Source organism: Haemaphysalis longicornis, unplaced genomic scaffold (genome assembly GCF_048455015.1).
Source record: "Haemaphysalis longicornis isolate Haplotype H1 unplaced genomic scaffold, Haemaphysalis longicornis Haplotype H1 scaffold_10, whole genome shotgun sequence".
Taxonomy (NCBI): Eukaryota; Metazoa; Arthropoda; class Arachnida; order Ixodida; family Ixodidae; genus Haemaphysalis; species Haemaphysalis longicornis.
Window position 1 is genome coordinate 117,598,519 of NW_027526204.1, and position 16,194 is coordinate 117,614,712.

Here is a 16,194-nt window from a genome sequence, read left to right on the forward strand (position 1 = left end):
GGCGTAGAGACACTCCAAGCCACTCTTGATGTTGAAACACTAATGTGGAGAGGCACGGAGTTTAACGTAAGTTTGTTATTGTCGATGTGCATTTGGGAATACCCAGGCACATGCATAGAGTTCTCGCCAGCACACAATCTATGACCTTCCAATCTATAGAAGGCAGCTGACGTTGGGCCGGTCGCTTGTAGTGTAGAAGGCCTAGAAAGACTACTTGGTAGATACTGAAAAGAGAGGACACAGAGTATACTCAAGACTGCCAACTGGGCATGCGCAAAATTCCACGAATAAAGAAAGGCTGTCTTTCAACTGCCGAATATGGGGAGTCGAAGGCATCGAGCGGTCAAAGATGACACCACGAAATTTACGTTGCTTGACATACGGTGTCTGCGTACCTTCTACACTGGGCGTATATTGTGAGACGTAACGCCGTCTGAACGCAATTGCTGCAGACTTCTGAGGGGAGAAGATCTACCCACACCTTCTGCGGTACTTTCGCATTGTCAGAAAGACTCTCTGAAGTGTTTCGCGGATGTTTCGGCTGTTTTTGTCTGAGGTCCAGACACAAATGTCACATGCGTACAGCGACATATTGACACCTTGGGACAGAACCGCTGGCAGGCCTATGAAGTAATGCTGGAAAGAATTGGACTCACGACGCCGCCTTGAGGAACTCCATGCGTGACAGGATGTTTGGTCGTTGCGCCATCACTGGTAAGAAAATAAACGTGCCGATGTTGTAGACTATCGCAGAGCCACTTTAACATACGTCCTCGCACCCCTGTGAACTCCATTGCTCTTCGGATAGCTTCGTGTGCCACGCTATCAAATGCTGCGTTGACGTAAAAAAAGACAGCTATGGTGATACTTCCAGTTGCTTTTTGTCTGCAAATATCCGCCACCAAGGAAGGTATGCTATTCGTGCTGCTTCGTGCTCTCCTGAAACCAGACATTTCCGATGGATAAGCGACTAGATTGTCAAGGTCCCAAGCAAGCCAATCTAACGCATTCTCCATCATATTGCCAGTACAACTTAAAAGTGCAATTGGACGGTACGAATCTGTATCTGCTGCCGTCTTGCCTGGATTAAGAACCGCTATGATCCGGGCAATTTTCCAGCCGACCTCAAGGCACCCTTTCTGTCACGATTCGTTGAACAGAGAGATTAGCTGCTGAAGATCTTTCATGCCCAAGTTGCGTAAAGCCAAATACGTGGTGCGAACAGCACCACGAGAAGAATACAACTTGAGATTTTCTAGCACCGTGCTAAGCTTTTCAATGGTGAACAGTTCATCCATTAGCCTGGCATTTGTGGTGGAGTGTCAAACAAGGACACACAAAAGATTACAGCGTTGCAGAGCGGAGTGGTGACCGTAGTGCAAAATTCTTCTGCAACACGCACTTCACTAACGCGCTTCCGAATAGCAACCGTTGAGAAGAGAAGAAGTGGACTGGGAGGATTTTTTAAGGTGGGAACAATGTGCATATGCGCGTTAGTGGCTTTCGTGGATGGAGTCGAGAGCAGAAATGGCTCGAGCACTGTTTAGCGATCTTGTGGATGTGATTTTGTACTTGTTCCTGCGCATGTCTAGCAGCTCGAATGCCATCTGGAGACGTAGTTTTAGGGGCGAAGCACCTTAGTACCTTGCAATGCTCGTGTCGTTGTCTGGAGATGACCGCGCGCACAGCGTTGTAAGCCATCTATCGAGAGCGGCGCACACTGTTGTACCATCCGCGCGCCATGTGGGGAGAGCGCCGCAAACAGCAGTCGCGAAGAGCGCGAATTTCAAAAGGTACAAAAATAAAAAACCAAGCAAAAACCATTAACTGTCTATGATAGTTCGCGGAAAAAGAGCAGTTGCAATTACAGTTGAAACTAGAGTGCCTACAGCGAGCTACACGAGAGGGCTCTGCGGTGCAATGCTTATATAAGCGCGTTCCGGAATCAACTGATGACCATCGAAACTTGCATTGACCTCGTTTTTGCCAACTGAAATCTTGCCCCACTGTAAGAACCGCCGTCTCTGCAGTTCACAGATCACAAGGCAGTGATCGTGAAGGGGAAAAGCAACCCGGAACTCGTCACAACTTGCCACCAATACCGTCAATAAAACATGCACTGCACACATGTTTGTCCATTCATTATTGCATTTAATGCGCGATAATTCGTGTCAATTCAGCCTAATTTGGTCCAATAAAATCACACATCTCAAGTTCGTGAAGGATGCCGAGGGTGCAAAGTACTGGGACGCGAAATGTCTTTCATGTGGCGCTTGTCATTTACAGTGCATGAACTGCACCTCAAAGTCATTTCAAACTCAGAGTGAATGAGCACGCACCGACGATGACGCTCATCACACTGGCAATAAACAACTTGCCTCCCAGTGCTTGTCATCCTCGGCATCATTCACGACCTGGAGATGTGTGACTTTTTTCGTGCTCAGCGCTCTGCTATACTGCGGAATGAGCGAAGTCGCTCGTACTCACCTTCTATTGCTGATACATCATTGGAAAGCGCAAAACATCTTTCGGAGGGAGCCCTTACGTTAGAGGTAGTGTCGCTCACGTTTCATGGGTGTTAAGAGTGGCACTCTCGCCCATCATAAAACCTGTATATTTCTCCTACTTCGGGCTGCACGCAGCGAGGTTTTCCGTATCACCACGGATTCCCCTGATTTCTGTGCAAGTTAGCAAATGGTCACTGCCGAAGATTTCCACAGCAGCAATTCACCGCGCGGATATCCGGGAGGCAGATATCACTGTCACATCCATAGCACTCGATGTTTTTGTTCGGACAAATGGGGTTCTGCCGGTGTTTAAGATGTGTATGCCTGCGTCGCTGGTGACGTTTCCAAGGCGGCTTCAACGAGACGTTGTGCTTCTACAGCCCAAAGACGGGTGATGTGCACTCAAGTCACCAATAAAAACATGCGATGATGTCGTGTGGACTAATATTGAGTACAGACGCTTGGAGTCAATGTTCCCTCGTGGTGGTAGGAAGCCTGTGATGAGTTTAAATCCCACAGCATTGTGTTTCACCCTGGCCGCAACGTGTTCAATAGCAGAGTGAAGGGGAAACGCTATGGCCAACAAATGTCAGGTCATTGCGAATCGCCAACACGACTCTGCTTCGACACCTTCCAGTCACGGATTCCAAGAGGGAATAGCCAAAAATCCGAAGACGAAGGCGCAGGTTAGGCACAGATATTGCAAGTATTGGGAACCGGTGCTTTTTGGACAAGTTGCCGGAGATCAGATAGTCGTAAATATAGTCCAGAGGAATTCCATTGAACTACGGTAGCCAAATTCTGGATATTTTGTAGTGCAACTGCTCCATACCAGTGCTGTATGAAAGGAGAAAACATCAAGTAATGTTAAGATGGCACGCACCACTAGTGACGTGAAAGGCGCGAAGAAAGACCGTACAGCATCCAGTAGCACTTGCCATGAGGAGCTTGAGCTGTGAGTGGGCTGCTCTTGGTGCCGGCGTGCTTGAGTTGAGCGACGACCGCTTCTCGCCGGCCGTAGTGATGCTGAAGTGTGCGGAACCGAATCCACGCAAGAAGCAGATGATGCGATTGAGGCTCCACTATTGCCTCATCGCTGAGACGGAAGTAGGGGGAAGTCGGTTAAATCACAAATGCAGCCACCTTCAGTTGCTAATCCCGTTTTTCTCTTGGGCCATCTTGTTGCCAAGGTTTCTTTTTTGGCAATGATGTACATACCCACCATTAAAGCGATTAAATTACTTAACAAATTATATATTTTTTCGCTGACCGAAGGCGTCAGGAACGGTTCGTCAGTTTTCGCGATATTCCTACTGGTGTTTTATTCGTTTTTTCGGGGTTTTATTTTTTGTTTGCCTTTTCGGGGAGATATGTCATTACAATCATCAAAAGCCTTCAAGGCCCTCTGCAGGACAAAGGCCTCTCCTATCTACCTGCAACCACTCCTGTTCAGCGCTGCTTAAGATATAAGAGGTATGAGAAGCACATTTTTCATCCATAGTGACAGTTTTTTTTTCTTAAGTTTTGGTTTTTGCAACTACGTTTGTTAGAATAAATATCTACATTTATTAACGAATAAACGTATTAAATTTGCCAGTTGCTCAGTCGATAAGATTAATATTTTCTGATGTAGTAGGCTCAGGTCAACTGCTGGGCGAAGGCCTCTGCCATTCACATCCAACCGCTCCTGTCTTGCGCATCTGAAGTTTACAGTTAGCACCCGAATTTCTTTATTACGTCCCTCGGTCAGGTTAACGGTTTGCCCCTTCTTAGATACCTATGTCTTGGTGACCACTCTGTTACCCTAATTGTCCACCAGTTGTCGGTTTGTCTCATTATGTCATTGGATAATACAGGCGATACCATCTCGCGAAAACTATTCACAGATAGTCTGGAGGGGGTACTTAGAATGCCTAACTGGGAAAGCACAGGAATAAATATGAACGGGAATACTTGAGCCATTCGAAGTTTGACGACGACATGATCCTGCTGTGTGACACTGCAGAACATCTGCAAACAAAGCTTGAGGAACTAAAGTCAGAAAACGCGGTCGCAGGGATAAACATACATATGAATAAATCTAATCTAATGAGGAATATTTACTCCAAAAACGTCCTCTTCAACGTAGGAAACAATACGGTAGAAGAAGCAAAAGAATATATCTACCTCGGACAGATGGGTAGTGCTCACTCAAACCACAACAGAGAAACACGGTGCAAAATAGGTATGAGTTGGGGAGCACTTGGCAAACGCTCCCAAGTATTATAAAGTAAGCTACCTCGGTCAAAATTTACAATCAGTGCATTCTGCCGGGGATGAAATACGGGGTTGGAACTTGGCGCCTTACTAAACAACTAGAAAGCAAATTTCGGTCTGCTCAACGGGACATCGAACACAAAATCTTAGGAGTGATACTCCGGTACAGGGAACGAGCTACCTGGATCAGAGAACAAACTAGAGTTGAAGATACCCTAGTTCAAATAAAGAAAAAAACGTACATGGGCCGCCCTTGTAATGAGACCCAACAACAACACTTCCGTAATCCACCCGACACCCTACCGAGGCTGTTCACAGCAGAAGGTCATGAACTCCACTGGATTGATGTGAAAGGACCTTGTGAATATGTATAGTTTAGAAATTTATGCTTAACTTGTTTGATTTGAGGAATGTGTGTAAGTCTGCCGTCCAACACAACAAAAAACCTGTTTTTTTTCTTTTACAGGAATTGATATGTCATGGAGTGTTGCGAAGGTTCTGTATCATACCGCGCCTCCCATAGAACCCAATGCAGGTACTCTTGCGGAATTGCATTTAAAACTGCTCTTGTCTGCCAGCCAGCAGGCTCGTTGACCTCATGCTGGAATTAACGTTCAAAGATGGACGCGTAACATGATTGTAAAGATTTTTTCCCGTCGTCTACATACACAGTGTAGAAAATTGTACGTGGCTATGCCTTCACGAGTGGGTTTATCTTCACTATAAACAGTGTGCTGTTTAAACTCTACCTTGCGGCACGCCCGTTTCTTGCGCCTGAACCCTTGAAAGTACATTGCCAACTCGCACATGAAATATTATTTCAGACAAATAACTACGAAGGCTGCTCGACACTCGGCCCAAAGCACGAAATTACTTCAGGTCGCTTAAGATCCCGTTACGCCAACTGGTGTCATATGCCTTTTCGAGGTCTTAAAACACCGTTACACAAAACTGTTTGTGCATGAAGAAATCTTTTATACACGAAAGTGAGGCAAGAAGCCGATGGTTTGTGGATTACCCTGCTTTGTAGCCAGCCTGATAATTCTCCACAAGACCACTGTACTCCAAGAAATACGCGAGTCTTCTATTGACCCTCTTCTCGAGAAGCCTGCACAGGGAGCTTTTCAAGAAGATGAGGCGACAACTTGAGGGGGAAGGAGGGCCCTTCCCTTCATTTTAAAATGCCAATACAATGGCCTACCTTCACGAATTTGGCAGGTTACCCGAAAGCCACAATTCTTGTATAAATGGAGACGTGTTTCAGGTGTACCTGCGTGCAAGTTTTATCATTGTCCATGTAATACTGTTGCGCCTGGAGCTGAAATAACTGCCGCCAGCAGACTTCAGCTCGTGACGTTCGAAGGGGACGTCATCCGAGGTGTTCGACTTATCAATATAGCGCAACGACTTCTTTTCCCACGATATTTTGGCTTTCATGAAAGCTTTTTTGTAGGGTGCAGAACTGGACACGTGGTTGAAGTGCCGTGCAAGTGGGTTGCAAGGAGTTCGAGTGTGTCCATTGTTGTAGCAACCAGGAGCAGGCTGTATCTGTTGTCCTTTGCGTTTACGTATAGGTGTCTAATCCTAGCCTGTCTCTGTGTAAGAGGTAACGGATGAAATTAAGATCCTCCAGCTCTATCGTTTCGCCTCACTGTGCCCCCGCTTACCAAGTGCCTTCACCCTTTTAAATGATCCAAGGTTATAGATGGAAGGTTATATATGCGAAACATACCCCACATCTTCTTCTGGACCTTTCTCGCGCGCCTACTGTCCACGTTCCACCAAGGCCTTCTTGGTGGCGTGCTGCATCAGAGGCCTACGGAAGGGACTGCTGGGTTGCGCTAAGCACGAACGGTGTGATGAGTTGGCTGCTTCCTCCACATGTAGGCGTGTCATGGATGTGTGGTGTAGCTTCGTTTTTTTTTTTTTTGTAAATGTACTCCATTTCGCTCTGGTTTCACTGAACCTTTTTGAGGAAGTTGCACTGCTTGTGCGTGTACTTACGTACGTTACTGTGGTACGGTAGTGGTCACTACCATAAGGGCTTGCAGTCATATTTCATTGAAGAGATTAAATGACTGCAGTGCCAATCGTCAAGCCACAGTAGGAATAAGTGTGGTGTCGTGAATTATTGCGTACCCGAATTATGGCGTTCGGATGTAGACACCGCTGACTGCGCGCCCCCGATTCACGGAAGAGCCGAAGTGTGTACCACAACCCGGAAGACGTTAGAATGCTGACCCGCGGTGCCCGGTGGAGGTGTCGCCTATACGCGCGGAGAACGGATCGACCTGCCAACCTCCAGTTCCATGAACCAGCACCCAGCCCGGCCTTCCTTCCACGCACCGAAGGTTATAAGAAGGCCCGCACGCCACTCGATTGGTCTCTCGCCACCCGCCGTCGTCGAAGACGCCCTAGTAGACATCCGAAAGCGTTTCCGCATCCTGGTCAAGATATACATGACGGTCATCTCTCGTACCCGTCCACGATAACCATCGAGTGCGCAGCAGCATCTTGAGTTCGCCACAGTCTTGCGCCATGTGTAAACACCCCAGCTCCCCGGAACGAGAGTTCCGACTTTCCAGGAAAAAAGAGCAAGCGCAACCCGGGCACTCCGGCCCCAGAAAGACAGGCTCCGTCCAAGAGGTCCAGCGTCAGCCACTTTCTTGAGCCACTCCGACGAGTAACACCATTTCGCCGAATGTGCGCGTCGGCAGCAGCCTAATTTTATTCCAAAATAAATTATATCTAAGGCCAAACTTGTGTTGGTGCTGTTCCCCTTGACTCTGTGTGGACCCGCCTAGTTGCTAGAGTGACGCTATATCCCTATCGTGGGTGCCACTGTGGTGGCAGCGGTGGGATTCACTTAATTGAAATCACGGAATTCAGGGCTTGAGACTTCACGCCACGGTAGAGGGGAAACGAGGTATCATGGCCGGAGACGCACACGCGAGCGTATTAAGAGCAAGTGTCATGGCGTTACGGGAATGAGGGAAGGTACAATTCAGCAGCAGAACGAGCAAATGCAGATAATCGCCGGCTGTCGAGACAGCGGGTGGAGGGGCGCAGAATGCTGTACTTTCGGTGAGTACGCCCACATAGCTAGATAATAGTTTTACAATAGGGGTTCCAACGCTATGGTGTGCCCAAGCGCCTTGGGGCGCCATACTGCGCATGCGGAGAACCCAAGCCATGCTTGGTGTTTTGCGCTTGCGTTTAGCGCGCACGCTATTTTGCCGAAATAGCGGGCGCCGCAAAGGTGGAGCTTGCGTTCTTGCGTCACTCTCGAGTCCAGCGAGACCTCGCGTGACCATGACTGAAGCGAAACCTGCGGCTCATTTCTCGAAACACCCGATCAACTACAACGATCGTTCAGCTGAATTTGTACATTCCGCGCGCCGTTGGGAAGAAATGGATAAAGCAGGCAATCGTGAAGCGTTTTCTGCCTTCGGCCACGCCGGCAGTGCCCGCCCTCTAGGCCCACTTAGCGGCTCGAACCGGCGCAGACCACGGTAACAACAGATTGTCGCCACTCTTCCAATTAATCTGACTGTGGAAAAGAAGTTGCGCATGCGAGAAAGTAGGTGTTATAGTGGGGAAAATTGTGCTAGGGATAATCCGAGCTTATTTTCAAAGCGGCGATCAGATATCGGCAGCGATGCTGAGCCTACGCTGACCGGCCGCGGAGGTTGGTGGTCCTACTGGCGCCGCGGCGCGCGGACAGCCGAGCTGCCGAAAGATGGCTCTACCTGCGCGGAAGCATCGAAACGGCAACGGCAAATGTCTTGGTCACTAATCGCTCAAACGCAATCATAGATGAAATAATGTTCCACAAGTGAGAAAGGGTATGACTAGTGTGGGGAAAAGTTGTGTTACGAATTGTTATTCGCAGTTGCACACATAGGGGCTATCAAATATCCGCCACGATGCTACGCCTAAAGTTAACATGACCCGAGCCGACCCGGGCAACGCAAGCCAACAGCGGGCTATTGGGGGCGCGCCTCTTCTGAAACTCTCCGCGCTTGAGCCCTTTGCGGTTGTGTTCCCCTAACCTCTTGAGGGCCCCAACGCCGGCTTCCCCTATTCTAAAACTGCCTATCGCTCGCAGCGTGCGCCATCTCGAAACCGGCAACAAATGAGGAACGGGGGAGGCCCCACTACTAGCACCGAAGCGCGAACGGTGCAGAACCAGGGAAGCTAAGTGTGCCTCTCCCGCTCTCCAAAGGCCGATGGAGAAGCGAAGGGGGCATGGATATGCTAACGATAAATGCCTGCGGCGAAACGACCCCAATTATAATGTGGAGCGTCGGTGGCGCCCCTCTTGAGGGCCTTGTGGACACGGTGTCGAATGGTAACCTTTTGCGAGCAATCGCGCTGAATCAGGCCATCCCGGAGTGGCAAGACAAACTCGGGGCACGACGCTAAACCAGGTGCCTCGTCGGCATCACGGGCGCCGCCCTTGTGACGGTATAGTGTCGCGACATATCTATAACGCTAGGGAGACGTACATTCACCCCCATGTTCTTTGTCTGCGGCGAAAAAGCTATGTTAGCGGTAGCAGGTTGGATAGGACAAACTTTCCTCTCTGAGGAGAAGATAGACTTGTTGCTAATCGAGGGTGCTTTAAAAATAGATGGTGTCGAAGTGCCTACCAACAAATGAAATAAGGTGGGCCTGATCGGCCGAAGAGGTGGATAGATGTCTAGGATGAGGTGGCAGTCCGCCTCGCCAAAAAGACAGTGCTGCTGGCACTAAGCAAAGGCGTGTTGGAGGGCGAGGTGGCCTACGACCTTGCCAAAAAAAATTGGGAGTTGTTGGGAGCAGTGTTTTCGTGGTGTCTGGATCCGGGTGCGCGCAAAGCTTAGTCACCATGGCGAAAAATTGCCGAGTACCTATTCACAGAGTGAACACCAGGCTACAGGAGATAAAATTTTAGAAACAAATTGGTCGGCACCTTAATACCAGCTGTGATGGCGGAGGAGCCTTCCGATGAGGCCGTAGGCAGGCGTATAGAGCACGCCGAGCAGATCGATCTGTTTAAAATCTCGCACATTCCCGAAACCCACAATTCCCAAATCCGAGAATTTTGATTGAAGAACTTTCCCGATGCCCTGGCCGTCCGAATCTCGGTCTCACCATGCAAGCAAATACACGGAACGCTCTGACCTTATACAAATTATCCAAGACATTCATTCAAGTTAGACACAGGCTCTGACGCATTTCTAAACACTATCGGGACCGGAAAGAACAATATATCATTATACTGATTCGAGCACTTTTAATCTCTAGAGTTACATACGTTGCTACATACCTCTGCCTCACCAAAAGAGACTTGGACTCCCTTGACAAGCTGGTCCGCAAGGCATACAAACAAGCATTCGGCCTGCCTATGAACACCTCTACTCAGCGGCTTCTTCATCTGTGATTTCACAATACAGTTTCAGAAATAATTGAAGTCCACCTTGTCAGCCAACGTGTCCGGCTGACTCAAACACCTCCGGGCCTTGATTTACTCAAACATCTACAGCATTCGATTGTTGAAGGCCAAAGGTACCAGTGGGGGTACGCTGCATGACTTCGGAGCGAGCAGGAATTGCAAGCCTGGCGCAATCCCACGGTCTACGTCTACAAAAGTCGGCTTGAACGCCGGGGCCACATATGTGCTTTTAGGGCCAGAAGGGGGCTCGCTGTGAGACCTTACTTCAAGAAGCTGCACTCGTAATTATTCAATGCGACCGTCCGCCCGAGCAAGATTAGTCTTCAGGCCGACAATAATGCCTTGCATCTGGAAAACAGTCCCATTAGCTTCTCTCCCTTAACGACGGGAACCTTGCTCTGGTTTTCCGACAGGAGGCTCGTTAACTGTTTGCCCAGTGTAATGGAATCCCTAAGGCCTGCAGCCGATAAATCGTCACCACTTCGTGCGACGCAGTCTTCAAACTCAGTCACAGAGCTTTCAGGGCTTGCGGTGCGTTTGATTGGACAAGTAAGGTTTGGCAACTGCTTCCTGATGATTCAAATAGGGGGTAAATGCTCCGAGTAAATCCCAGCGGGATTGCCCAAACCAAAAAGGTTATGTGCCACGGCGCCTTCGGACTGCATAGGTAGCAATTCAAGGTTTTTTTTGTTTTGCTAATGAAGAAGTTTATTCTCTCTCTCTCTCTCTCTCTTGCAAGTAGATATTCGATGCAGGGAAGAAACATGCAACCCGGTCATAGAGTACTGGTTAACCTTATAAAATTTTCCCGCGTATGGCGTGTCATCACTGCCCGCCGGCTATTGTAATTGGGAAGCAGCCGCAATGTCGTCGCGGTGGCGATAAACCTACCTCCGAAGTCCCAGTGCAAAAACGCAAACTATCGCTCAAGGAACTGGAGTCCAGCTCACCGCGATGCCGCTGGTGTTCCCGACGACCGCTGCACAGGTGAGACGGGTTGACCTTGGCTAGGCTGTTGCACCTCACATGGATTTCAGAACTTGCCGCGGAAAGTTCTCCATGACTGGTAGGCGGGGACCATTTTGTCCGCAGCCCTTCACATCTCTCTCGAAGCGGAGCGCTGGAGCATGCGCTAGCACCCGTGGCCAGCGGCTTTGTGAATTCGGCGTCTCTGCGCCCCACTTCAGGCGCGAAGGCACGTGAACGGGCAAGTACAATACCACACGAGAGATGACACCACGAACTCTGGGCAGGGTGTTCCCGAAGGTCGATAGAGCCGACATCAGGTGCTCCCCAGGAGGCGCGTGCTCACGGGCACTCGTTATTTTTCTTTGTAGTTTTTACGGCCTCCTCATGGGACGCAAACCCACACGTAGGTCTGGATGACGCCGGGGTGACGTCTAGATGACGTATGATCCCGCGCGCCTTGTGGGGAGCGTTACGTGGCAGGGGCTACAAAAGTCTATAGTCTGTCGATTATATTTCGATGCGGTAATTCGCAGCGAGTTTTTGTGTTGATTAAGTGCCTTCCTGTTGCCATTAGGAGCTTCTTTCATTTCTTGAAGTAGCCTTTTGCCATTTCTGTTGCGTTATGTTAACGTAACAGCGCTAACTAAACTAAAAAGCGGCCACTCATTGTTTAACACGTTGGTAATCATACGCTATACAGGACACAATGATGCGAAATGATGCAGGACCACCAAGTAATACTCCGGTCGGCTCCCCTTTTTACAATTATTTTGAATGGCTCAAAATCCCCCTAAGGCACAGTGAACACTACATTTTATTTCGACTTTTCGAGCAGGTAAATTCAGGGAATTGTGCAACCATGACCATTTAGTTGGTGCTCCTAAAAGTATTTATTCTCTTGTGACAAACAACTAGTTGGGTGTACTCTCAACCAAGAAGGTTCAGAGGTTGTCAAGTTGTCAAGAAGGTGGGTAGCGTTGCCATCATTAGTAGCAAATGGCGGCACTCTTAAAATAGCAGCATTTCAACCTACCTATGGTGCCAATGGATTTCGCCGTTCGATTGATGTATGTTACCGACCTGGATTTCCTGATAAACGTCGCCCCCCATTTTCTCCGATCTCGCCGGATGCAAAAGGGCGTTGTCGTGTATTGTTATCTCTAACATGACTGTTCCACACACGGATTACGGAAACTGTGCGTTTTCACTCGTTAGTGGCGTGAATAAGGGGGTGGAGTGTGGACTCAGGTGTCAGGTATGACATGATGGTGAAGTTGAAAGTTTATTTCGACAACATGTACAGGAAAGGCTATACAGATGTCGAGGGGGATGGTCAAAAAAGCTACAAAAAAAAGCCTGAGAAGGTGACGTCCTCCTTCTGCCCTCCCGTTTTGGCACGACTTTGCGGGAAATGGCACGTCCTTTGTGACAATAAAAAACAGCAGAACAATGCACACTATTAACACAGCGAAAATCAGCCTTCAGTTATCAGAAAGATACAATAATTGCAATGAAAATTCCACTAGAAAAAAACACACATCAGCTCTCAGATTTCCGGAAACAATAAGTAGAGTTGAAGATTTCACAGTAAGAAAGACCAAAAACAGTTCTCAGTTTTCATAAAGAAACAATAATTACAGTACAGGATTTCATAGAGGGAACAAAATTACGTCTAAGTTTTCTGAAAGAAACAAAAAGTTAAAATACACGTTTTTTTACTGTAATTCTAAAAGGTAAATGTCTAATTTTGTTTAAATCCTCTTTCAGATTTGGCATCTTGTGCCATGGTTAAAATTGCGGGGTGACTGTTTAAAAAGTTGGGAATCTGGTAGCTCAATTTCTGGTGCCCGCAGTTTGTTACCTGCCTAAACTCATATTCATGTCTTTGTGACGTGTATTTACTGCAAACGTCATTAAGGTCAGTCCTTATGTGGTGATAAATAGTAAAGAGTTTTTTATTTAGAATGTTCATAATTGTCAACACCTCAAGTTTCTTAACTAATGGAGAACTGTGACTGATGTAGGGTGGGTGTCATATATCTATAAAGACCCCCCTCCTCCCGCTGGGTTGACTTGGCCTAACTGGAAATAATCCCTTGGTAACCAAATTCCCGAGCCTAGGCATCCGATGTAGCTAATGTGTGGTGAAGCAGAATTATCGTATGTAGCTTTGTCAAGAACTAACGTCGTAATTACGCGAATCGCGAATGTGTGGGTTAAAAATTATTTCACTAAGTGGTCGCTAAACTATTTCCCTTCGCGAAACTCTTCATTCGCTCTGCGGTCATGTTTGGAACGGGCGTCACTGAACGGTGTTGCGATGCCGGCTGTTGGGTCCCCGTTCTGTACGCCTGCATGACACCTGAACGCGACGGCACGTGAGTATGATACACGTGCGCACCAATCGCGGAAAATTGTGATTATAGAGAAGCTGTGGCGGTTTCCAGTCTGCTGGGTGAGGTTATTCGTGCCGTAAGCATCACTTCCGTGTTAAAAACAATCACATGTATAGGCAAATAGGTGTTTTCAGCTACTTGCAGTCATACCACGGCCGCTTGATCGCATTCCCTTCCTTGTGACCACAAGAAGACATTGCTTGCACTCCAAGTATAAAGGACGGAGACCCCATTCCTTCCCTGTCGGCCTCCTTCAGATTTCAGGTGAAATTTCGGTTATTGTGCGTTACGAAAATAACAAAATAAGAGTAAGAATGATATGGTGTTCCAACACGGGTGGCGGAGATTCAGTGTCAATCGCGGCCGCGGTTCCTGCTTTTCTGTCGAAGGGGAAATGCAAAAACGTCGGCCTGTCGATATTTTAGCGCGGGTTAATTATGTTCAGGTGGTCCAAAAAGTGCCTGACCAGTACAGTACACCCTAATGAAAAAATTGCACCATCTTATCATGGGGAACCATGACAAGGATGCGAAGCATCATGGGGGTTCCGTGTAGGTTTCGTTGTGTTGCTGTTATGTTGTTTCATTTATCCGAGCACGAATGGCAACGTAGTGTGAACCCCCATGTAGAGACAGAGAAATTTAGAGAAATGTAGAGACAGCGAAGAGACCGACACCCGCGTCACTGATCGAACACCTCCTGGTTCTCGTGTTTCTTTATTGCGTGCTCACGCTCCTACCCCGCTGCCCGCCCTCTTTGTCCAATTCTCTGATTGATCTTCAAGGCGCGTGGCGCTTCCAGCCACAGCTTTTCCACGGGAAATTCAACATCCTCCTCTAAAGTTTTCAGTTCGTCGTTTCCGTTGGCGTTCAGCTTCGCGTGCCTTCGTTGTATCAGTAGCTTCTTGACGTAGTTTGAATGAGTGAAGGACATAAGGCGCGTTCGTAGCACATGCTCCCGTCTCGGTTTGCGGCGCAGTGGGCAGAGCGCCACGTACCTCCCATTGCGGGCAGAGTGTCGGGGGATCGAAACCGGGCGCTTCCTAACTATTTCTTTTTATAATGCACTGCTCTGACGTCAGGCCAAAGACTCATGGGGCTGAAGAGACGCGCGTGGGCAGTAGAGTGGATGGCGGAAAGCAAGGGAGGGAGGGACACAGCCCCGAGCATGAGATGCTTCGCATCTAAAACTACAGCGCAGAGAGAACTATAGTCTCCTTGTGCGGTCGCATAGCTGCTGCATTTCAGGAAGTGGTCACGTGATTAACACATGTACGACTTCGCGCCCTACTCTGGCGTTGTCGCGTAGTGCGTCGTCGCAGCGGAACCTGTTGTTGTGAATGCCGTTTCAACCTCCAGCGGAAATGTTACATGGTTCGGAGGAGCCACACAACGCAGAGGACGACGAACGACAGATGTGTAAAGCCCGACGCCCGTGCTGCGCTTCAGTGAGATTTATGTCTCCATTCTTGGGCGCTACTAGACTTCAAGGCGCAGTTTTTCCACACGACTTGCGCGTCCTCGGCATATTGCCCTCCCCCCCTTACTTTACCGCCATACTTTCCTCCTCCGCTTCGGCGCGTTCAATGTCGTCTACCTGCCGTGTCGTCCCTGTTGGCGTGGTGACATCGAGGGACTATAGCGACGCGAAACCACAGCAGCTGGCGCTTAAGTGTCTTCATTCTAAAGTAATCCGGAGCCCTTCCCTACGGCGCTCCTGATGGCTCAGTTGTTGCTTCAGAGCATTAAACTCCACAATCAATCGGAGTGGGCAAGTTTAGGCCCAAATGCTAATGGTATGCAAAAGGCCGTGACGTGGCGCCTGTGAGTAGCGGCGTGGCTATGATGGTGACGAGGCGCTCGAGCTCTAGTAGAAACAACTGATTTCTTTCGCAGTGATAAGAAGCTAGCGTCCTGATGGAGCAGAACACGACACTACCACAGCTAATAATATACTACCCAAATTTACGTTATGTCTTTTTAGACATGATCAAGCTGACCTGTTTCTCAGCATCCTCAGCTTGGGGTGAAAAAAAAATTCATCAAACGCCCTAGCTTGTTATCACAGTTATGATCGAGCAAGACATTACCACCGTGAGAGTAGGGTGCGGAGCACTCTTAGAAATGCTCTAAAATTACAAAGATGTCAGAGATAAATACCGTTAAAGACATTTTAAAAAGTGGTTTGCAAGAACAGTCAGCACCGTTTGATGTCAAAGATGTGTTAGCATTTTTCGCAGAATAATGAGTTGTCTACTACACGTCACAGGCGTAACCACAACGTCCAAAGACAAGTCATTATATGAAGACAAAATATAGGTCACCCACGGGATGCGAAGGTTGCGGGTTAAAGCACATTGTAAATGAAGCGACCACCACGCACCTAACAAGACAAACATTAAACAGTCTGTGTCGTACAAAATATTCTCTCAACTATGAAAGGTTTGGTTAAGCAGATATACTTACACAGTAAAGACTTCCTCCGACCTTGAACAGCAAGCGAGTAGGCAGAGAAGAAACGTAATGCAAAATGCGTTGTAAGCGGCATAAGCCATCACGATCTGTAGGCGATTCCTGCCACAGCGATAATCGTATTACAAAATTTGCGTGCCTTTTATATTCAGGAAACG